At 45.1% G+C, this 23,385-nt stretch overlaps 1 pseudogene; it reads right to left on the bottom strand.

The window, feature by feature from the left end:
• The window catches only part of LOC144767917 (uncharacterized), a 56,885-nt pseudogene extending 52,066 nt beyond the window's left edge, over nt 1-4,819 (bottom strand).
• Nucleotides 4,820-23,385: the final 18,566 nt, after the last annotated feature.

Here is a 23,385-nt window from a genome sequence, read left to right on the forward strand (position 1 = left end):
GTGCCGGATGGAGTGTTCCCCCACAGTATCCACAGGTCTTCCCTGTCGTCCCCACGGCGGCCCCCGTGTTTTTCTTGTTCCACTTCGTTGGTGACTTGACTGTTACTTTGTTGACTGGTTCAGCCTTCACCGGCGCTTGGAGGGCGGCTTCCATATGAGCTGCTCGGGCCTTCGACAGTTCTTTGGTTCGACCTAAAGTTAGAATGTCCACCAGGGGTTTCCCCGACTCTTCTAGGATGCGTTCCTGGAGTTTGGCTGACGCGCATTCCTGGATGATCTGTCCCCTTATTTTCTCAGTGGTGTCCGCAAACCCACAGGTTGACGACAAGCTTTTCAACCGTGCATGGTACGTGTCCAGTGATTCTTCCGGCAGCTGCCGTGCTTGCCTGAATATGAACCTCTCATGGTCCTGATTGGCCATGGGCTCGAAGTAGGCGTTCAGGGCATTTATGAGTGAGTGGTGATTTTTTGGCGGTACCTCCACTAGAGTTTTGGCGATATTGTGAACATCCTTTCCCCCTAGGTGAAGAACCATGGCCCGTTTCTGGTCTTTGTGGACCTTGGTGGCTTCGAAGAATATTAAAAACCAATCTACCCAGTCCTTCCATTTTGGGGCCAGCGATGACGGCGAACCCTCCACCAGGAATGGCTCAATTGGGGGTATCGTGGCCATGTCTGTGGTGAAAATGCGCGGTGTATTGGATGAACGCACCACCTTTGTGGTTGTTCCCTGGTTCTCCTGTCTTCAGTTTTACTTGCAGGTACCAGTGCTTGTTGGCAGTTGCATATTGCTGGGCCTTAGAGTTATGGAACACACAGATTCTGCGTGCGGAGGCAGCCTTTATGTTCTTGTGCCACAGTGATGTGTTTTGTTGGGGTTCTGCGTGCTTTCTCTGTAATGTAGCGCTATTCCTCCTCTGCGTATTGTCCCTGTGGTCACTAATTAGTCCTCTTGCATGGCTCTGGTGCTTCTGGGTCTTCCCCCCGTGTTCAGGGTCAGCACCCCCCACGTGGGGCTCTTCTTCCTCCTCTTGGGGGACACTGGGCACTCCCTTCGCCGTGTCGCGGGCCTGGGGACGGAGCCCGAAACTCGCGAGGCTCCGCGCGGCTTGCACGGAGGTACAGGAGGCGTGGCCGGGGCCTTGCAATGCTCCCTCGCAGTTTCGCCCGACAGCGCGCTTCACGCATCGGCTGCCTTGCGGAATGCGGCGCTGCCCGGGACTTTGGCTGTCAGGGCACGAGAGCAGCCGGTAGGGGTACCGGAGGTCTTTATCCCTGGGGCTCCACTCCGAAACAAGGCAAAGTGACGTGGGAGGCGGCGCTGAATGAGCGGGCGCACATGCGGGGCACGGCGGCTCACCTGACTTTACCGCTGCCACCGGAGTCCCCGATCCGGTTCCCAGTCACGTGGCTGCACCGCGTGCGAGCTGCAAGGCATGAGCGCCACGAGCCGATGGCAGAGCTCGCTGCCGCCTCAGCAGGGCAGATGCGACACACACAGAGAGGGCACCCCCACCCTCATCGCCAGCTGTTGTGTCGGGGCAATCTACACTTAGGGGGCACCTGGGATGTAATGGGCCTAACACGTGGCCGTATATGTATGAAGTAATCACACGGACTCTGGAGAACTGTTGGTGGCTCTGCACGTCATTGCCAACTGGCGTATGTACGTGCGGAGACCCCTTTTATTAAGCAGGTCACGTGATAATCACGCTGCACGCCTGTTGCGCCACAGGCGTGAATAAGCCAGAACACAACAACCCCTAATGTCCATTACAAAGGCTTCAGCAGTTTAACACAATCAACCTTTACTTCTGGACAGACACAAGGGGGGCCGTGGAGTCAGCTGTAAGGTCACCGAGGAGGCCACACCTACTATGAAAGACGCGTCACTTCCCCCACCAGCCCTGATGGCAGATATTGGCAATAACAGGGGTCTGCATCTCATCAATTCCCGCCTCGAAGCCACCTCACTGGACTAGATCAATAAATCAGTGGGTTTGGAGATCTGAGGGTCTCTGGAACAGAGTGACCTGCCTGTAGGTTCTCACCTCATGTAGGGCACATTTAAAAAACTTTCACGCACTGCGGGGCGGCAAGCAACGCTTCTGCACTCTGTGAAAGGGAGGGAGCAGAAATACATACTATTTACAAGGATATGAAGCATTCTTGCTCTCCCCTTGCACTCTTACACGGTGTGCTGCTTGCGCCAACAATGGCACCAAGGTGCACAATAGCGCCTGCAGTACAAACATGATTGTTTTTGTGCAGGAAATTATAGTTTCCTGCACAAAATTAAGGCATCAAGACATGTTCTCTTTCTATGTGCGCTGCAGAATGCAGCTCCTGTGGAAAAATAAATAATAAGGAGAAATAAAGATGCTTCTCCTCGATACACTCCAGTGTTCACACATTCCCTGGTTTACTCGTCGTTGTAAATTTGGGAATGTGCCAACCTCCTTGGTTGGACGCATGGCAACACTCCACCCATATAATGCCCCCCAAGTAGAAATGCAGTGAAACGCAGCATGTGTAACTTCATTGTGTTGCATTTCTTTACAAAGCTGTGTGACGTGCCACAAAACTCCCTTGCGTGGCTTTCCAAATCTTACTTAGACTTTGCTTTGTCCTTGTGTCACCTTTCATGACCATCAAAGCTTAATTACTTAAGGAGAAGTGAAGAGCATTGAACAGTAACTCATATCTCGGCCCACCCATAGCTTGTTCTTCATATTGGAGGAGGGACCTGCCTGTTACGCAGGCTGGTAGCCCATTGGACGGGAATGAGGCCTATCACAGTGTGGCCATCCCCTTTTGATGAGCGTGGTTCTGATGCTAGCTTGAGTATGACTGCTACTAACCTGTCTTCAGTAGAGAGTTTATCACCAAATGTTCTTGATCAATGGATTCTCATTGGTTGTAGAGTTCATTCCAAATACTTTTAATCTCTTACTGTGAGAATCGCAGCAGAAACATCTGAAGGAAGGAAGGACACCCATTGCTCGCTGGAGCTTTGAATGTGAAAAGGAAGTGAAATATGTAATTTAGGACCTTGCAATGAAAAGAGCATCACCCAAGAGGAGGAGAAGGAAGGACGGTTCTCAGCAGCACAAGTGAAGATGAGGGAGATGGCAATACACACTTTCAAGACACAAAGGTGAGAAATACTTACCACAGAAGAGAACAAGGGGGGGTCCTCCAATTCCCTCCAGGCCCCTCACACATCAGAGAGATCATAACAAGGCTCGACTCACCTTCAGGAATACCTTCAAAAGTAAGAATTCTGAAGGTTGGGCAAGAAATAAGGGGGGCGTTTGGGAGAACAATTATTCAATTAATCAATCAGTAGATTTATAAAGCAATTCCCGTCCCCGATGAGGGCATCCAGGCGGAGATCACCGAAGTTGCATGAAGGACCGATAGACAGAGGAACCAGAGGCAGAGGGTTTCTCTGGTGAATCTTATAAAATATGTGGTGACGTTATGGCCTAAGTGCTTGCCAAGAGTTTCAAGAATCTGTTGACTATGGAAAAGAGTGTGAGTTCTGGTGCAGAGAAAGAATATTGAGGAAGAAATATCGAATTGCTCAAATATCGTGGCAAAAATATCGTTGGTAGGAATATCAACAGAAAAATCCTGGTGGTCAAGAATATCTATTTTAGGTAAGTAATATTGATTAAAAAAAATATAGAAGTGTTTAATATCGTTTGTTAAAATATAGGGGGTCATTACGATTACAGAAGACCTGCCACAGCCAGCCGTGTGGTGGCGGGCTCTGCCTGCCAAATTAGTCTCACAAAAACAACAAGGACAACCCTACCCACAAGGAACCAGGGTGCGTACTTTATACCAAAAACACAGTGGTTCCAGTGGAGCATTAAATGTAGTCACAATAAATGATACAACCAAGCATAATAGCAATGAGAAATAAAGGAGGGAGGTGGGGGATGTCTGGTAATGAAAGCACAACTCTACACATAGATTTCTGTATGCAAAAATTAGTCAAATTGTATTTTCCAATTTTACAATATATACATAAGCATAGTTACACTGTGCACATGTGTCCCAAGTGAATATGTGTGAACCAAAAACATAAACAATCAAAAGGACATCAACAGGAATATTTACAAGGTTTCTACTGGGATATATACAAGGAAAGAAGGCAAATGACCAGATATGATACAGTGGATATTAACACAATATTGTATATATCCCAGTAGAAACCTTGTAAATACTAGGGCACGTGACCCCAGATGGAGGTCATGACAGTAAACAACTCTCACGCTGGAGATTAGGAGGCATTAGATCACCTTATAACAATGGTACTAGAATAGTGCACAGATAGGAAAAATAGTGCACACAAATAGTGCACATCTTGTAACTGTAGTGCACTAACTGTAGGAACACTCACCCTGTGTTACTCCATCACCTCTTTAATTCACAACCTATGTTTTTGGAAGACTTCTCAAGGTATTTTAAGTGCATTATACAAACAATGAAAGAACATATTAAAGAACAATTCAGAAACACGCCTGCCTCTTTTATCTCCCTGCCTACGTCATGCTTACGTAATTCATGGGAGACATGGCTTTCCACAATCTAAGATTTTGAAGCTACCAACATAGCAATTAATTAATAATGATGTGAGGTCAGTGTCCTCTGTCTCTAAATAACACAATGTGTGACCTTGGGAATCTCCTGTGTCTGCAGAAACTACCGGTCCTAGATTCTCATTGTGAGTTGCCTTACCTGTGTGGATCCAGCCCCAGCCGCCATGAACACGTCCACCCGGTCTCCAGCTCTTCAGGGAAATCACCATTGTGCGTCAAACACCAGGAGCTGAGCTCACACTGGAGCTGGAAGAAGAGTTCAGTGTGGAGAACTCGCCCTGTGTCCTCACTCCCCTGTCTGCGGGGACAGGACTCCTGTGTGCAGCAAGTGTGCCTGCACTGGCCCTGTGTCCTCACTTCCCTGTATGAAGAGACAGGACCCCTGAGCCTTCCACAATCTGATCCTTTCACAGTCCTGTGTGCAGTGAGAGTGCCTGCTCTTGCTCTCTCTCCAGTCTCCTCCAGCCCTCTACTGCTACGGTGATGCCTCCTCCCCTCTAACCAGCTGTGACTCCATGAGTCTGTGGTTAGAGTTTGTCACTTTTCAAAGAAACACCTCTGCTTGGGTTTATTTCACCATCAAGTCAGTTCCTCTTCTCTAGCAGGAAACAATTGCCATTCCTTTGGTTATATTTTTAACTTTGCAGGCATGCTACATCACACAGGACATGGAGACACTGTAGCCCAGAACCAGAAAGATTTTGCATCGAGTTTGCATCACTCATCCTGCACCCTTAAGAACCAACACATATCGGGGAGGGTGCGCACTGATGGTGGGCTGCCATGGCGGGCACCGAGGCCTCACCAGGGGGGCTCTGCAGCATATACCGGCAGAATGAGGCTGCCTGTGGCCCACGCAGGGGGCCCCCATAGGACGGCGGCCTCCTTAGTACCACACGATGGCACAAAAACAACAGGGCTTGTGGTATGGGGGTCTGACCATTGTCGGTGTGCCCGGTTGGGTAGAAAGAAGTGTTGGGTTGTGAGGAAAAGTAGAAAATGACTCACTCTCCCCACCAGGGATCTATCCAGAAGTTTGCATAATAAAGCAGCAAAGGAATTGACAGCCAATCTGTAAAATCAAAAGACATCTTTATTATAATTAATTATGAGGCTTCGTCGTCCAACCGTAGTTCTACAGCTGAAAGAGGGAGCCTGCCTGAGCTTTCTCAGGCAGGCCTTTTATACAAAAAGTTTGGCCCTAGGCTCACATTCTTGCTGTGAAACACATCATTGTAGGTCGCTCCCATGGTACCATAACAAAGCAGGCTATAATTATGAATTCCATTCTACTTGCCCAAACTGACCAACCCATCTTCCATCATGAACATATGTCAAACTTCACATATTTTCCTGTGCAGGCCGGAGAAGCTCACAATAGAACTGGTTTCCTCCCCATCATATAAACAGTCACCTCCCCATTGTAAAAACCCAGAAGCAGAGAAACAGAGCCAGGTGTGGAAGATAGAAATGTAGGATAAGGTATGCTTGTGGGTCATAAACAGGCATGGCTACTGTATTCGGCCTTCTAATCTTGCTCAGGCCAATGTACACAACAAGTTGCTCAGATCTTTAATATAGATTGACTAGAGGGCATGGACTGGTTTGGTGAGGCCAACATCACGTAGGCAGATTCAGCCTGTTCAGGTCAAATGGGAGTCAGGAAGAACTCAAGCTAAGGGGTACGTGTCCTTTCATACTTGCTCTACCAGAATCATTGGCTCATGTATATGCCTATGTAAAGGGCAACACCTAAAATGGACGCTGTTCACAACATGGGTGCCTGTGGGCTCAGAATGAATTTGCCAATAACTCCTGCATGCATCATTGTATTGTGATGAAAATACACACACATATAAAACTTGCCATTTTCGTTTCTCTGATATCAAAATCATAGCAGAATAATGATATTTTAAACACAGGTTCAGATTTCAAAGAACCTCAGACGCCCCTTTTGCCCTTACATAGGCAATAACCTATACTCACCCTAGTCTGGGTCCGGATCTATATTTTATAAAAATCCTCAAGATGTTACTGAAGCATAATCCTATTACCTAGCGTCTCTCTCTCGGGACAGGTCTCCCTACACACGCAGTAGAACAAAGGCCATATATGGCAGGACAAAAATAGGGAGTGCCTCTATCTGTAGTATGTGGTACAAGCCACATACCCAACAATAAGTGATGTCCAACTACTAACTGGTGTTGATGAAAACGATACAAAAGGAATTATCAGTAAACTCTGATCTCCTAACTATCCGTGTTCGGGAAACATCTGGAACGATGCAAAGAAGTAGAAGAAAGACATAGGTGTGGGAGGTGGGTGCAGATGTGAATTGGGCAGAGAAAAAAACAAACAATCCTACCCATAAAAGACAACGCCATGTTTAAAACACACTAGAAAACACGTCATTAGGAACATATAAACAAAGCAGTGACCGCTATTACAAATGAATCATAATTTTCCACAACCCTAAGCAAACGTAAATCCTAAAATTATCTAGTACATTTTAGGTATTCTTATGCATTTCTGTAATTCATCATATGTTCAAGTGAAACAGTGGTGACTCTCATTAATGCTCTGAGGTGAAAAGGGGGTACTCTTTCACAGAAAATGGACGTTATTCTGCTTCAACTCAAGGGAATAGTACTTTAAAATAATGCTAGCAAAGCTGCAAAAATTAGTTTCCAAACTCCAATTCTAGACAAGCTCACAGAAAATACCCAGAGTCCGTCAAAGCCTCTACTGGTAGGCTTCTATTGTCCATCAAATCCACTTCCAGTGTCTTCTTCGCGTTGGGCCTCTTCATTCAGGCTCTACATGACTCAGTGTCCGTTGGAGTGCCCTCTTGGCAAACACTCATAGCTCAATTACAAAGTCTCAATGTCTCAAGGCAGTGCACCAGTGTCTCTTCTTCGTGGCAGATACTACAGATGATGCGCCGTTCATTGATCAAGGGCACAAAGCATTTCATGCAGATCCAAGCACTACTGAAAAACAAGCCAGCAAGATCAGCAGCACTTTCAGACTCCAACACTCATTATTTAGTGTCAGAGGACGCTCAAGCTGCTCTCTCACGGGCACCAGAATGTAGTGCCTTTTTCCAAACTCATATTCTCAGGTGCACTGCCTTTCCGCTGGAGCAAAGAAAAAGAGGTGTGTGTGGGGAAAGGCCAAAAACTCAGGCCAAGGGGGGTCAGGGGACCGCGCGCTGTCAGAGGTTCAAGCACATGACAGTTTGAACAAGTTGAACAAAGTAGATGACAGTTCTGCCATCAGAAGCAGGGATCCTCCGCATCTTTGCACTTTTTCTCTTTTTACAACGCCTTCTGATGAAACAAATGGCTTGCTTAGGAGGTACCACTGAAGGCACGCTGATGATCGCTGTCCATGCTGATGACCGCTGCCCACGCTGCTGATTGCTGTTCACGCTGCTGATTGCTGTTCACGCTGCTGATTGCTGTCAGGAATTGCAAGGCCAAGAAGTCTGTAGTCGTCTGCCATGTTTACTGATGGGGACCAGACTTTTTCTTGATCACCGGTCTGCAGGGTAACATTCTTCCTTTTTGACTCTGGAAGATTCCCGCAGAACCTAGTGATATAGGAAGTGTAACACAATTGTTAGTTTCCTTCAAGTCAGATATAAAAACAGTTCATGGGTTGGCTTTTTTGGCAAGAGGACTGCAAGCAAGTGGCCTGTAATCTGCAAAGGAGTGGCAATACGTCATGGGAACCTAAATGGATGCCCTCACACAGTGGCATTATCTAATGGGATACATTATTTAATGGGGTAAATACATATTCTCCTTAATGATGAAGCCTAGGTGTTCCTAAACTCCTTATCTAGAACATCTCAAATAGAGAAATGACATAATACACATTATCAAGGACATAAAGAAGTCCCTTCTTTAAACAATGTGCATCAAATGCGCTATGTAATACAAAGGCTAATGATCAACTGTGCAGACAAGAGGACAAGAACTAGAGATTCCTGGTATCTGCATGATTAGAACACATCTAATTAAAAAAATTGAGGCAGCAGAAACAAAACTGGGGATATCTCCTATTGAGATGGAAAACTTGTATTGGGTCAATCAACCAGGCTATCACTATCCTGACAGTCAGATTGAAAGGGCATTTGAAGTAGGCCTAAAGAAAATTCTTGAGAACCAGTCTGGTCACACAAAAGGGAATAGTATGTAGCATAAGGGGGGTTCCTAATACATCACTGCAGTCTAGAAGTGTGAACATGAACAATACACCCATAATAATAAATGGGCTGACTGGTGAAAGGAAGATGGAGAAGGGAAAATGGACGTAGAACACAACTAAAATCTTCAATAAATAAACATGATGCAACATTGGTCAGGTAAGAAGCAAAAAGAAAAATCTATAGGAAGGACAAGAGTTTGCTTGGGTGGCCTAAGGCGTGTGACGCAGCACCAAGAGCACGGGGATACATGAAAGACCAATGTTACAGAAATTTAACTCTACCGCTGACAATCTATACCCTACACGGTAATTCCAACTAATGTTCAGTTGTCTCTTCAGGGAAAGAGAAAAAAAAATGAATCCATAGGCTAATCAAAAAAATGCGATCAAAAAATGCGATATCGAAATTAGGCCACCTTTAGTCACGGATCTATAATTCCATCCTTAGGCCCAATCAAGGATACATAAATGCAGAGCTGCCTGTCCTTAAGGAAAAAGGGCAGTTAAGTGACTAACAACGGATGGCACACTTTGATCCAGTATATCATTTTAGTTTTCTTAAATATCATTACAGCCAAATTTAGGCATGCACTAGAAAAACTGCTGCCTTACTCGCTCACAGTATGAGGTCCATATCTGTGAAATTTATCTTAATACAATATTCATCCAATTTATTGTGAAATAACACATATCGTCATATGTGTTCCTTCACAGCACAGGGGATAAAAAAAAACACATATGAAGCCATCTCAACCATAAGATATACTTGCTGTATATAAAGCACAAGGAAAAAAACAGCCCAGACAAACAAACAGCATATATGAATAAACGGTCATGCATAATACCATGGCACATGTACTGTATACTATAAACCTGCAGCCCAATCTCAATTGTCAAGTCTAAAATCCTATACCCTACTTTTGACAGCAGGGCATCAGGTAATTGATACTCTGCTGTAAAAATATAATGTCGCTGTGTCAAATAACGCGTTTCAGTGGACCAAATGTATAAATGAAACATAAACACACATTTTTTTCTTAAAGAAATTACGCAAAAAAAAACAACATTTCTCTTCAACCAGCCAACTCACGTGTCTTGTGAATTAATCCATGAATTATCTGTAGGAAGAAGCAGAAAAGATACACAACACACACATTTCTCATAATACAACATCAATTATAACCCTTTTTATCAGACTAAAAAACATGACACAATGTGACATACAAAAAACATTTCATTATTTACCTGTAACTTTTTGTCCATGTACCTTGCAAAAACCGCCCATTCTCACTCAGGCCTAAGGCCTTTAAGTTGCAGAATTTTGGGGAAGGGCTTCTACTTATTGCCTATCTAAAACTCAATGTAACACTTCGTTTTTCTTTTTGTCAAATAAACTTAACTAAAAAAAAAATCATTAGTTCCTAGCATGGAGACACACATATACCAGTTCTACAGATCATTTAGCAGAATGTTTGATATTTTTTTTAAAGAAATCACTTTTGCATTTGCCCTTTTTAAATCATATTCCCTCATTTTACACAGTGCTTAATTTGTAAGACATGAAGTGCAGGTGCTACAATTTTGCATGAGGAATACCTTTCCTATTTGTTTATTATCTCAGATGTGCGCTTTTAACGCAGATGTAATGTGAATGCGGCAAATGAGAACAAGCCAGCCTGCAATGAATGAAGGTTACAGATTTAAATCATATACAATCAACTACATCTCATATAAAGCGCTTGTGTGCAGCATTTTGAAAGCCACTGGGAGCTATGCAAACCACGTGTGGGCTCTAGAATCCTTCAGGGTACTGACAAATGAGGCTGCAGTTTTTCAAATTAAATAGTGTTCCTTTTATTATTATTAGCGGGATGCAATGCTGTGTCAGCCCTGCCGTATTTCTAATTTGGGATAAATGTGTTGATGACATAATTTACCGAACAACAAGCGTTTTGTGGGAACATGCTGGAGCTATTATTTATTCTTTGGCTAAAATGCAATCATCATTTGCTGTACATGTGCCCTGCATCCTCTGCTCATTTTAGTTCAAAAACAGAAACCCCATCCCAGCTAATGTCAAATTTGTAACGCTTTAAGAAGACACTTTTAAATTATGAACATGAGCAGGAATTAAATTTATCGGAGCAAGTCAGGCTATTCAAGTGACCTCAGGTCAGGACCGTGGCAGGGGCAGGGATTTAAATACAAAGAGGCAGCTGAAGTTAGCATCAGATGCATGTTTAACCGTGTCATGCTGCATTCCGCAGGCGAGGCCCTAATTAAAAGGTCACAAATGTCAACAAGACAGCCTTACAAGATAACATCTCGGCCGCTACTGCTGGAACACGTTATACATGTTCTGCCAGTCCCCTGCTCATGGTAACTGAAGCTGACGAAAGCCAGTAAGTTTAAACACCTGCAATATTTCACTCTATTTAAAACAATAATTTCTCTCTCTTTTTTTTTCTTTTGCGCTAAAATTCATCTCCCTACTCTTATATTATTAACCTAGATTTACTGAATAAATCACCAAACCTAATAACACACATACTAGTCTTTTTAGAATAAAAGCTTCTTGTGATTCTATGACACATTGACTCGCTGAATCATAAGAAGACACAACCTGCAAACATATATATTAAGATCTAAATGTATGTATTTACTAAAGAGACACTTTAAAAAGGGGCCCTGAAACCATTTAAACAGTCTATTTATCTGAAAATCGACTTTGGTATTCTAGATACTAAGAAATAAATATCCTACAATTTTATTGCATAGTGGGTATTACTAGAATGTCTACTACCTAATTTATGAGTCATACATTTGAAAATAATTATTTATACCTTATAGAAATGAGCTTGTTTGCGCCTAGGGTAAGGGAAATTGCGCACAGAAGTGTTTGGTCATTTTCGTGGTACAACATAACTTAAATCAAACATTTTAATGCTAGGGGGTCATAGTATGAGTGTTAAGCTTCACAAATATTAAAAAACGATTTTTGTAGCACTTGTTTTTAATTATTATTTTTCATAATTAATAATTTTTTCCTCCTAATGAAGCCTAATTATTGCTATTTGTGACTGTTCTACATGTAAAACGCTCACTACATCCCTAGCCTATTATTTAGATACATATTAACACACAAGCCTAGGCGCAGCTGCCTAACTGGGAATGCGTGAGATTACTGCGCCATATTTATTTAAAAAGGACTGTTTGCAAAATTCCACCACCCGTGTTTAACTAAAGAGGTGCTGGCTGAATGAACATTCTTATTAGATATACTGCAGCTGAAAAGACTTGGCTGTGAACATCTAACTCCGTGCATCTAAAGAACAGGCAATTTCGTTTTTTCATTTTTTTTTCTTTGGAGCCTTATTTACATCTATTGGACCTGACCCATACACATACATACATTGAGCTCATTCCAGACACAAGACAGAAGGGGGGTCAAACACTCAGGCCACACAAAACAGCGTGCTCTAACCATTTCTTGTAAATAGCGCCGTCGCAATTTACAACAAAACCCACAAACAACATAGACATTTAAACACACATTTTAACCCATAGGTCAACACTTAGGACAGAAACAAGGAACAGCCTACAGACTGTGCTCAAAAATAACCTGCCAATATTAGTTGTAAACCATATTTACAACAAAAACGTTTTTGTTCCTATTTTTTTTTTTTTTTTTTTTTAAATTCTTCAACAGATTTCCAGAAGGCTGCAAAAGGGACAGCCTCACAGACCTTTAGAGAGAGCTCATAAATTGGAGTTCCAACCGGAGGTATCAGACGCGAATCCTCCAACCGGGAATCCTTTGTTGCAACCTAGTCAATACTAATACAAAACAAAATACCGCGACCAGGCATCTGCGCTCACTAGTCGGGTTTCAGACTTCATGGGGCTATCTCCAACGATATACACGCAAATGTACGTGACCCACGGTTTTTGAATACTGCAGTGTTCAAATAATACTAAGGAACCAATACTGAGGAAGATTATCCAACTACAGCAACCTGCGATAATCTGAACCACAGCAACCAAAGGCCTACCGAACGAACCAAATGTACCGATACCCGAACTGAACCGAATGATTATCGTAACCAGAATAACCAGTGATAATCTTACGAAGGACTGCGTCACATTTCTGCGACCAATAAATAACCAAGGACTGCGTCACATTTCCGCGACCAATAAATAACTAAGGACTCAGAACCAAAAAGGAGTGGGAGCGACCCACTTATTCTTCAATTAAAGCAGATGGAGAAAATATCTCTTCATTAACTGCCTATACAAATTGCAATTTGCATATACACGAATATTTGTCCAAATTATAACTGTCAATTCCCCACTGCACTAACAGTCTGTTAAAAAATACTTACAGCAAGAAAAAAATAAGTTCCTTAGTCAGGAGTGGCAACTTCAGGAGAGTTTTAAGTCAGAAAAATCAAAAAAACATACTGGGCCGCAGAGACAAATAATCCCCCAGAAAACCCTGTGCCCAGAGTACCTCTTTTAGGTAGAATTCTGTCTTGTCTTCCCCAGCAGTTTTTCCATCCTTTGACAAAACACTACTGAAGAGAACCACTCCATGATAAGGCCCACAGTTGGATGCGCCATTTGAGGAAAAGTAGAAAATGACTCACTCTCCCCACCAGGGATCTATCCAGAAGTTTGCATAATAAAGCAGCAAAGGAATTGACAGCCAATCTGTAAAATCAAAAGACATCTTTATTATAATTAATTATGAGGCTTCGTCGTCCAACCGTAGTTCTACAGCTGAAAGAGGGAGCCTGCCTGAGCTTTCTCAGGCAGGCCTTTTATACAAAAAGTTTGGCCCTAGGCTCACATTCTTGCTGTGAAACACATCATTGTAGGTCGCTCCCATGGTACCATAACAAAGCAGGCTATAATTATGAATTCCATTCTACTTGCCCAAACTGACCAACCCATCTTCCATCATGAACATATGTCAAACTTCACATATTTTCCTGTGCAGGCCGGAGAAGCTCACAATAGAACTGGTTTCCTCCCCATCATATAAACAGTCACCTCCCCATTGTAAAAACCCAGAAGCAGAGAAACAGAGCCAGGTGTGGAAGATAGAAATGTAGGATAAGGTATGCTTGTGGGTCATAAACAGGCATGGCTACTGTATTCGGCCTTCTAATCTTGCTCAGGCCAATGTACACAACAAGTTGCTCAGATCTTTAATATAGATTGACTAGAGGGCATGGACTGGTTTGGTGAGGCCAACATCACGTAGGCAGATTCAGCCTGTTCAGGTCAAATGGGAGTCAGGAAGAACTCAAGCTAAGGGGTACGTGTCCTTTCATACTTGCTCTACCAGAATCATTGGCTCATGTATATGCCTATGTAAAGGGCAACACCTAAAATGGACGCTGTTCACAACATGGGTGCCTGTGGGCTCAGAATGAATTTGCCAATAACTCCTGCATGCATCATTGTATTGTGATGAAAATACACACACATATAAAACTTGCCATTTTCGTTTCTCTGATATCAAAATCATAGCAGAATAATGATATTTTAAACACAGGTTCAGATTTCAAAGAACCTCAGTTGTTGGGACACATAAGTCACAAGCAGTTCCTCACACTTGTTCTACCACTGGTCACACACCGACGTCTGCATACTGTTGGGCCTCGCTTCGATGTGTTTGTGGCCCATGGCTTTCTGCTGGGTCATACTAAAATGCCAAGGAGACACACCATATGTCCACGCAAACCCTCTGTGACACGATCCTCACCTGGAATGTCATGGGGATGCACTTGGCCGTACATGACACCTGATGCAATATTACTTGGTGCCGAGTGGGGTGCACATCGCATTCCTCCAGGAAACTCTTTCGCAGGGAGATACTCATATGGATCGCTGCGGGGGTCCACTTCCTCTGAGAGTCCCAGCTCACTGCCGATGAAGGGCAATGCCTACTGCTTGCTGGCACCCTTGCAGAGACCTTTGGAGCTGGGCAGAATCTATGCCCCCCAGTATCAATCAGAACGCATTCCTGGAATCCTTGGCATCACACTTAAGTATATCCTTGCCAGCTTCTAGGATACTGGGATGTGATTTCAATTGTGTGGCATGTATACCAATAAACAGATCATCCCTCCACTAATAGACTGCCCCATCTGGAAACCAGCCACCACCTTCCATGAACGTTTGGTGGCTCCACCATGGCCTGAAGCTGGTGCATTTGTTTTACTCGCCAGTGCATGCCTTCTATGTGCAACTGGATGGTATCTCAGCAACTCCAGCACTCACAGACCAGGCTACACAGCCAGAATATCTGGCCGTACTTATATATAACCTGCTCATGTTGTGTTTGCACTGGGTAGGTGGCAGACCCCGATCCCTACATGGCAACTCTGACCGGAATTCCTGTCTGACGGGGTATTCCATGGCTGCCTAGGGGAAGTGATTAGTAATTATTTCCTCATAATCAGAGCTCAGTGCTGATAGCAGTGTTCTGGGAGGCATTTAAGGTGATGATTAGGGGCCGGTGTATGGCTGTACTAACTGGGGTATGCCAAAATCTAGCTGAATACCATGGAGACTGGGATGCAAGCCCTAGAGGTTGCAACTCTGCTAGACTCCACCTGTCTCCCTGAACTCCTCAGTGCGAGCATCAATCAATCAACATTTATAAAGCACAGCTACTCACCCGTTAGGGTCTCAAGGTGCTGGGGGGGAGTGTAGCATGTGCCAGTGAGGTGGATTAAAAAAGCCAAGTCTTCAGTTCCTTCGTGAAGATGGGGAGGGAGGTGGTTTGTCCGATATGGATGGGTAGGGCGTTCCAGGCGTTGGCTGCGAGATAGGAGAAGGAGCCTCCTCCTGTTCTGGTTTCCCTGATGCGGGGTACTTCTGTGGGAGAGAGCTGGGCTTACTGTAGGGCCCTGCGGGGTACGTGGAGGTTTAGTCGCTGGTACAGATAGGCTGGTCCGGTGTTGTGGAGGACATTGTGTGCATGGGTGAGGATCTTGAAAGTGATTCTTTTTTCTATGAGGAGCCAGTGCAGTGTATGTAAGTGTTGCAAAACGTGGCAATCTCGTAGTAGGTTGAGGATCAGTCTGACGGTGGCATTCTGGATGTTTTGTAATTTTCTGGTGAGTTTTTTGTTGATTCTGGTGTAGAGAGCGTTGCCGTAGTCCAGTCTGCTGGTGATGAGGGCATGTGTGTCGGTCTTTCTACGTTCGAGGGATAGCCATTTGAAGGTCTTGCGTAGGAGGCGGAGGGTGCAGAAGCAGGTGGAGGTGACTGAGTTGATCTGATGGTTCATGCTGAGGTTGGGGTCCAGGATGATTCCATGGTTGTGGGCTTGGTTGGCGGGGATGGGAGGCAGGAGTTGCTCTATGCGTTCGGTTGAGGACCCATGATGAGTACTTCTGTCTTGTCTGTGTTGAGTTGAAGGCAGCTGTCCCTCATCCAGTCGGTGACTGCTTTCATGCCTTCGTAGAAGTTGTGTCTGGCCTTGTCGGGTTCATTGGAGAGGGAGAGGATGAGTTGGGTGTCGTCGGCATAGGAGATGATGTTTATTCCGTAGCTTCTGCCGATGGTGATTATCGGGGCCATGTAGATGTTGAACAGCGTGGAGCTGAGGAAGGATCCCTGGGGCACTCCGCAGGTGGTGGGTTTGGGATCTGCGAGGAAGGGGGAGAGTCTCACTCGTTCGTTCTGCATCTCACTAGGACACCAATATGTAATCTGGACATTTTCTTCTACAAAGAACATGTAGCTAGATCACATGCGGGGAAGGCAAGTTTGGGAGGATATTGTCATGATTCGTCTCCACAGACCGCTAGTAAGCAGTCACAAACACACTCTGGACATCAGACGATATGTTGCTACATACTCAATCCAACATTAACCGGAAGGTTGTGCTCTACTACACAACCTTGTGTGGGGCCCGGTCCTTGCCACAGACAATGGGCCAGATTCACAGAATGAACTTAAGACTCAACCCTAAACTTACTACTATTTTGGTATTCACAGAATGCACTTACTACTTTTGGTATTCACAGAATGAACATACTAATTTTGGTATTCACATAATTAGGATTTTGTCTTAAGTTTGTCTTAAGATAAACTTAAGACAGACTTAAGACAGACTTAAGATAGACTTAAGACAGACTAAAGACAAAATCCTAACTTAAGTCTTAAGTCTGTCTTAAGTTTGTCTTAAGTCTGTCTTAAGTCTGTCTTAAGTCTGTCTTAAGTCTGTCTTAAGTTTGTCTTAAGTCGGTCTTAAGTTTGTCTTAAGTCTGCCTTAAGTCTGTCTTAAATCTGTCTTAAGTCTGTCTTAACACGCCCCCCCAGACTGGTAAGGCAGTTTCTACCACCCCTGATTTCTCAACCTGACCACACGTGACACAGGTACCATTACTCCAGGAAAGAGACAGGGCACACACAAACTGGATACATTTTCGCTGCCACCACCGGACCCCACCCTTCTGGTGAATCCAGAAAACACATTTCAACAGAAATTCAATTTTTAGCAATTTAAAAACAATAATCCCCTTTCATGTGACTATCTAAAAATGCAGAGTTTTGTAGTGGGGCCAGTTGCCGCTGTGGTACTGCGCAAACACAAGTCCATATCCCACCGCTAGCCAACAATGTTAGAAATGGGATTTCTGGTTGGCTAGGACTTGCGCCAAAGCCAGGCAGAAACCACCATTCCCACGCCAGGGTAAGGAAGTCACCCGCCAAGACAACCCCTGCTCACCATCTTGGTAGCTTGGTGCGAGCAGTATAGGCCTATATCGGAGGCGATGTGTAAAGCATTTGCGCACGCACCCACCAGCAACAACATCCAAGGCCCCGCACAAAAGGAACTCCACACAAGGTATATGTAAAAATAGCCTTTGTATTACAAAACACATTAGATAGAAACACACACTTTACAATGTGCCACAGGCACGGGCAGAATTTACAGAGGATTATGTACAGGACAGGGCCACCTGGACCACTGTCAGGAATAAGCACTTTTAGAAGTAACACTTTTAGAACATAGAACATATACTAACTGGCGGCGGATACGGACCGTACCTTCCGTTCTGGTTGCTTGGGATAATGCAAGTGATCTCCTCAGTAGGCCTGAGAGGGCGGTGGCGACCCGCGCGCTACAAGCGTTTGGTTGGGGCGACCAATGTGTGGGCTCAGAGGAGGAGGGGGGCAGGGTGCGGGCGGCCCAGCGAAGCGGACGCGGCTCAGAGGAGAGTGGGGCGGCTCGAGGCATGAGGGCGGCCCAGGCACAAGCTGCCGAGATGCAGGATGCGGGCGGCCCAGGCGGAGCAGAGCATGGCTTCACAAGGAGCGGTGCGGCTCTTGCCGGGGGCGGCTAGGCACGAGCTGCAGGGGAGTGAGCGAGGCACACTTCAGGCAAGGCCCCAGCGGCCCAAGGAGATCAGACAAGTCCCAGCAATTTGTCAGGGAAGGCACACTAGAGTCCACTGGTCCTGGGACTCTGGTCAGGGGGCAAGCTCAGTATCAAGCCCTTGGAGATAGTTAAGCACCAAATATTCATGTAGCACACAATCAGTAATCACTGGTAAGAGGTAAGCACCACCTACGCAATCCTAACCACCTTAGGAGAATGTCACACAGGGAACCAGGACCTCACTAGCAACACCTGTACTAGGAAGAACAACCACCTTAGTATCACTATACATTTAGGGGTATAAACATGAGAACATTACACATGATGCATCACAACATTCAGAGGTGTAGGAGAGGAAAACACATGATGCATAAACATACATTCAGCGGTGTAAGGAAAGCAACTTTGTACATGATGCATAAAAACACATTCAGAGGTACCAGAACACAGGGTGCGCAAAACATACAACACACAGTACATTTCCTAGCACCCTAAGCATTAGCGCATGAATCATAATAGCATATAAGTCACATTTAGCGCAGGAATCACATTTCGCACATAACTCACATCAAGGTCCAGGTCGCGCCACTGCGCCAAAGTTTAAACGTAGCAGCTGCCCACTACTTGCTGGGCAGCTGAGGACAGGGACAGAACAGGGCCTAAACGCTGCAGCTGGCACTAAGTGCTGCGCAGCTGGGGTAGGCCAAAGTAGGGATGAAGGGGTGCGACTCACTCCTAAGTCCAAAGTACCTGTCTCTTAGGAGAAAGAACCTAAACGGTGCAGCTGCCCACTAAGTGCTGGGCAGCTGGGACAAAACTGCGACATGGGCTCTCTCTAGCCCTCAGGGACAAAACTGCACAAGGGTTGGAGCCCTCTAGGCTCTAGGACTCATGCTGCGGGGCGGGTGAGCCATCTAGGCTCTGAAATCAACTGTCCACTGGAGCCCTCTGGCTCTGAATATAAACATGCCCGCAGGCTGTACAAATATCTTTGCCCCCAGGGGGGCACACTGGCCCCTAAAGCATGGGGCGCCAAATAGGGGGCACGCCCGGGCCCCCAAGTACTGTGGGTGCATTGGCGCGAAGAATCCTATTGCCCCTTTGTCAGAGCCCTGCACAGGCTTTTTAAAAATACTCAGGGCGACATATGGGGGGGGGGTGTGGTAAATAAATAAATAATACCTCTCTTTTTGAATGCATAAATGAATAACAGATAGCTCAATAAATAAGAGTCAAGATTCGAGGTAGTAGGAGTTTTGCAGGTTTTAATACAGTATAAGGACAGGAACGGGACAACCTGCATAGGAATAGGACGGCAGGGCCCAGCAGCTGCTGGGGCTGGATCTGGGATGAGCGCGCTAGCATTTAATAACAATACACGATCATATATACTAAAACAGTTGCATTACAATACATACCATAGGCGGAGCAGTGGGTGTGATCAATAGCAGTCGCGAAAGATAAGGGTGAAAGTAGGTGTAACAGAGGCGTATACATAGACATGTGATGCAAACGTAACAGAATATGTCATGAATGGGGCGGAAACCATGGAGGGGGCTACCTAAGGAGCCGGGACCTCTAACCTGATGGTGCGCGCAAACTGGCAATGACGTGTTACTAGGAGAAGCTGGGGGCTATGAACTCTGTGCTAGGAGCAGAGACTGAAGTCTGGAGAGTCAGGGCGACATGTACCTAAGCAGTATCTAGTATCTGATGTTTAGAGAACATGTTGATAGAATCCAAAAGTTATCGGGGTAAAGGCGAACAGACTCTAAGACTGGAGCATGCATTATTCTACATGTAGTGCGTGATGAAGAATATTAAATGACCATTAAATGCAGTATTTCTCTTACATGGAGACGTGAAGGCTAGACAATGACGGAAACTATTGATGCGATTCAGTAGCTTTAGGAATGCAGAGAAGGAGGGCTGTACTGATAACTCGAATCATAACATACTCTTGGCAGACTCAGAGGCAGAGCCAAGCTGAGCCGGGCACTGCAAGGCAGGAAATAAGTGAAGGGTCGAGGATACAGGTGGGGGCTGTATCGCTCCTCAGCGAGGGCTTCAGGAGTCAGGAGCTGAAATCTGGTGTCCGGGCCCTTTTGAGGCCTAGAAACGGGGACTTTACAATGCATTAACGTGCACACTTAGAAACGTGGCAACGTAGCTTTACATAGGCCTGATATTCGTAGTATTCACGAGAACTGGAAACTGGCATACTAGAGGTGGACACAACTGTAATTGCGTCATTAATCGAACATAGGGAATAACATATGCATATTAATCATGCACATATAACATATGATGGAGGACGCGTAGGGACACAGAACATGGCAAAATGTACTTTTCCACATTCCCTCCTTGTCACTACGTTTCCTTCAGGAAACATCAATATTCATGATACCATCTATCATTTCATACAGTATCATTTGCTCGTCTCGAATTTTCTGGGAACGGGATTTAGAACGGGACTTGGGACTAGGAATACAAGAGGTAGCACAAATGCCGCAAATCGCAGGGCCACATTGTATACAGAGGCAGCAGCTAAATATGATCGCTACTGCAATACCTAGAAAGGACAAGACTTTCCATCCCCAGGCGGAAATTATAGTCCAGAACCAACCGGACCATGTCCAGGTGCCTGGATCTTGGTGTAACAGATGGGCAATTTTATGAAGTCTGGTTATAGCTGAATAAACAGACGGCGCGTTATTTGGAATGAAAATGCAGCAACTAGATCCGATGACTCTACAGGCCCCGCCCCTATCGGCCAATATGACGTCAAGGACGAGACGATTCTGGAGCACGACAATTCTCATAAAGGATTGTTCTTCGGTTAAATTACTTAGAGCAGAAGTAGTCTCAATTACTACTGCTTCGAGTGTTCTGGTTAATCTACGTATCAGTTTACTATTCACAACTGTACCTAAATAAGGGAAGACACCTTTATTGATATCTATATATTGTTCTAGAGCAGTTTCAGTATAATCGACAATCGGGAGGTTTCTCTTGTGTCTAGTATGTACTAGGTGGGAATTCCTATGGTAGTCGGGTGGGGCTAGAAAAACCGGTGGCAGTAGGAAGGCAATGTAACAGGTTCCCTCCCAATCGAGGGGCAGACGAACATATGCGGTCTGACCACAAATAAAATAAGAATGACGTGAAGCTTTGAAAATAGATTTCCCACTGTCACTATACTTGACAATAGTAATACAATCACTATGTCCTACATGTACGGAACCATTATTTCGGACACATAATTCGCCTTTGACTGGTAGTACTGAAATTGCAGGTAAGTCTGGAGTAGTATCAGACTGAACATTCAGGACCATGAAATTCGAAGAATAATTACCTAAATTATACACTTCATTTTCTAGATCTAACCCGGTTCTGTGGGGGAGACCTTGCTTGTCTGGAAAACATGTACTGTTAAGAAAAGACATATCTGTTGAGGATGACGTTAACGTGGACCATGCTCCACACGAACCATTATGTGAAAATGGATAAGGAAAGAGTGGCAGAACTCCCTTCGGTGTCTGGAAAGGGGGGAGTCGACCACACACCCAACAATTAGTGGCATTGCTGGTCTGGTGTGAATAATGTAACATGCGGATGAAAGAATTATTTCGCATAGCGAGGCGGTAAGAGAGTTCATGAGGAGGCAGATCACTAAACGTGTGCTCTACTGTAACATTAGAAGACTTATTTACATGAGAGACTGGAAAATACAGGTAAAACGCATAACTGGTGCAGGAAATCATAATACTGAGAAATAATATGAAACATAGAAAAACGATACATCGGATTGAGTTTTGACTAACTCTCTCACTATGGGGGTCTATTTTATACATGTCAGAAACAGTCTAACCGTTTCACCTAGGGGAGGACTTAGACAATCAAACTGGCTGACTTATTTTACTAGACCGGAGTTTCAACTTATACTCCTGCTGCGGAGTTTTCTCTAACAGGGAGGGTGCAGTATCATTGTTCTTTGCGGGACAGTCCTTGAGAATAGTACTTTGGCAATCCTTCAAATCCTGGGAAATGTTCTTTGAGACGGGTTTCAGTCCATAAAATTTCTTTACGTGCGAAAGGTGCACCCAGCCTTTGCGTCCCTCCAACTTCACGGCTGTACGGGTGGCCAAGAGGACCTGTCGGGGCTCCTTCCAGCGAGGCTCCAGCGGACTTGAGCGGTCAAAATTTCGCACCAGGACCATGGATCCTGGAACGATTTCATGCGGTGCCACCTCGGTATTGTCTGGAAATGCGGCGGCAACCTGTGAACGACAAGAGTTGAGGGCAGACATCAAGGAAGCTAGGTAATCTGTCAGCATATTACTTGAAACATCGGTAATACTTCGGGGTCTGGGTGTACCCCACATGTTAGGGGGGCGGCCGAAAACGCCCTCATACGGGGACAGACCTGATCTGGAATGTGCGACCATGCGCATATAGAACAAAGCGACTGGCAGAGCTACTAGCCAGTCCACACCTTTCTCTTTACATACTTTGGCGATGCGAATTTTCAGGGTCTGGTTATGTCTCTCTACGAGACCTGCTGCTTCAGGGTGGCGTACACAATGGAACTTCCACTGGTACCCTAACAAAAGGGAAACATGCTTCATTAACTCTCAGGAGAATGGCTGGCCGTTATCAGAATATACGACCCTAGGGAGTCCATAACGGGGGAAGAACTCACGAACCAACTGCTTGGCAGTGGTCGCGGCTGTGTAATCTGGGACTGGATATGCTTCTGTCCACCTGGACAAAGCGCACACAACTACGAGGACATACTTGAAACCTCGACATCGCTCCATCTGAATATAATCCATCTGGAGGACTTCAAAAGGGTGGTCAGGAGGTTGGAATCCACCTTGTTCCACCGGGACACTTTTACCTGGATTAAACTGACAACATATCATACAGGTACGGACTTTCTGCTTGGCTGCAGCTCGTAAATGCTTGTTGAACCAAATGTTCTGGATACTGTCTAACATAGCTTTTTCTCCTAAATGTGCTGGACTATGTGCGGTATTGATAATGACTTGAACCATAGAGTCGGGGAGAAACCAAGTGGCTTTTCCTTTCGTTAACCATCCTTGATCTGTCTGGACCCCTCCTTGTTCGGACCATTTCTTGATTTCTTCGGGAGTAGCA

The sequence above is a fragment of the Lissotriton helveticus genome, chromosome 7 (genome assembly GCF_964261635.1).
Source record: "Lissotriton helveticus chromosome 7, aLisHel1.1, whole genome shotgun sequence".
NCBI lineage: Eukaryota > Metazoa > Chordata > Amphibia > Caudata > Salamandridae > Lissotriton > Lissotriton helveticus.